The following is a 2,454-nucleotide window of genomic DNA, read 5'->3' on the forward strand; positions in this document are numbered from 1 at the left end:
GTGGGAGCCAGGGGATGAAGATTGTTCAATCAAAGCATGATGAACCTGGGACATTGTTTAAGTATGTCAGTTTGTCATGGAGTTGTGTGCTCTGTGTAGATGGCACAGCTGTGGCTGCAACACATTGTGGTCCTGTGAGTTGTGGAGAAATGAAAAAAGTGGGTTCTGTATTTACAGGTTCACCATTTAGGCAGAGATCAGAAAAATGCAGCCAGAAGCCATAGCTCCTTCTACAAATTGACTCAACCTTCTCTGCCCTACTCAGCCTGTCAGATCCAGCCACCTGTGTGATGACAATGTTCCTGAGAAGGCTCTTTCCAGCCACAGCTGCAATGGTGAATTCCGAGTAGCTGAAAATTGGTCCAGTCAGGCTGATGCCTGAGACAGAAGGGTTCAGTTATTTCTTCCCATAGACCTTACCTAACAGGTTCTATAATATTTGGTAATGGATGTCTTCTGACAGAAAAACATCAAAGTTCTTGTAATTTCTGTACATTTGTAAAGTACATGTGCATCCTTGGAAGGCAATGCAAAGAGTATGTGAGAGCACATGATGAAAGATTGATTGACAAAAACAAAGGAGGAGAGAGGTGGAGCATGACTAAATCCCTGTGTTTCCAAACGGGGGTTAGTAACAGAACTAAGTTTTCTACAAGTTGCAGGTCCTCATCAGAGGCCCATATGCCTGCCTCATCTTTGCCCTTTCTAAGCTCAGACTCTGGCCAAAGGAATCCCAGAACATGAGTCCATCAGAAGTGTTTACTTCACTGCTATGATATCGGCCAATGCTTCTCTCATGCTCCTTCAGATAAATTTTTAGAGTATCCTATTTGCAGACAGAGAAACCGTTTGTGTGGTGTCATGTCACATAATGAATGTGTGTGTGTGTGAGTGTGTGTGTGTGTGTGTGTGTGTGTGTGTGTGTGTGTGTGTGTGTGTACATAAGCAGAGAGGCCAAGGATGTGTGTGCTAGTTTTCAGATCTGGGAGTAATTAACTAAATTCAGAATATTTTTCTTGTTCCTTCATGCCCTGTGAACTCCCAGGGATGCCCATTCAAGGACAGAATCATGTGTCTAATGAGGAGGGAGGCTCCTCCTGTGCTGAAAGTCTGAGATCATGAACTCCCATTATGCTAGAAGATTTTACAGGGCATTAAAAACATCAGGTTCAATAGAATGTAATCCAACTGTGATGACTGTGTGGAACATCCAGGACTACAATGGTCAGGAACATTGGGATGTAGCACTGCAGCCTCAGCCAAACTTATTTCACATCCTTTTTGTGGCTCTGAGGTTCTGGTTGGCCATGCCTCCTGCCTAGAAACACAGCTGACCTCAACTGTTCAGCTTGTCTGAGCCTGAGGCAGCATGTGGATGCTTCAGAGCCACCACTTCCCCATTTCTCCTGCATCTTCCATGACTGGCTTAGTGGTCTGAATTTCATGTCCAGGGCTTTTGGTATAATACCTGAGTTTAGTGTTCTAATCTTGGATTCTGTGTCCTTCTGCTAGGCACTAATTAAAATGAGACTTTCTTTGGGCTATCAGCTCCCAAATAATAACACAGAGACTTACTCTATTTTATTTATTATAAACTTAAGCACAATATCAGAGCAGATTCCCAGCTGCTTTAACCCAACAATACTGTCCTGGCCTATGTCTCACCACATGGCCCATTACTGCTCCTCATCACCTTACACCTGGCTCTTGTTTCATCCTCGGTGTTTGGTTGGGACCCATCCTGAATCAGCTTCATCCCTAGAATTTCTTTCTTTGCAAGAAATCCTTCTTATCCTCTATGGCAACAGCTATTGGCAATTCAGGCCTTTATTAAACTAATCAAAAGGTGTTGGAGGGCATGTTCAAGAGCTGCCAAAGAATAGCAATACCAAAGTACAGCCTGCAATCAGATATCTGCTGGTACAGAAATCATCATTTAAGTAATACAAAAACAGAATTTACACAGTGCATGAAAATATTACATACTTGAAAATGAAATATTTCTATAAAACTTGTTTGTCTAGTAATGGTAAATAACATCATTGAAGAGATCTTGCATGCAATATATGAGGCCTGAATTCAAATGGTAATATTTCAAAAACACATTCTTTATTTTGGTTAATAAACTTTGTGTTTGAAACTTCATTACTCCCTGTCAAAGGTTAGGATACTCTCTGTCACATCCTGGAGATGAATATTATCTTCTCAAGAACAATTCACTTTTATCACATATAAGTGGATGTAAGTCCCACATTGATCCTCTGAGAGATTCCACTCAGCTGCAGATCAGAACAAATATTGGGACTAGCTCCCTGACTCTGGGTGGAGTTTTGAAAGTGGTATGTAAGAATGGGCTGGTGGAAGGACCCAGAGGGTTCAGGAGACCATCAAATCAGGCAGATCTGGACCCAGAGGCCTGCACAAACTTTTGTACCAACCAAGGGCAATGCATTT

The sequence above is a fragment of the Acomys russatus genome, unplaced genomic scaffold (genome assembly GCF_903995435.1).
Source record: "Acomys russatus unplaced genomic scaffold, mAcoRus1.1, whole genome shotgun sequence".
Taxonomy (NCBI): domain Eukaryota; kingdom Metazoa; phylum Chordata; class Mammalia; order Rodentia; family Muridae; genus Acomys; species Acomys russatus.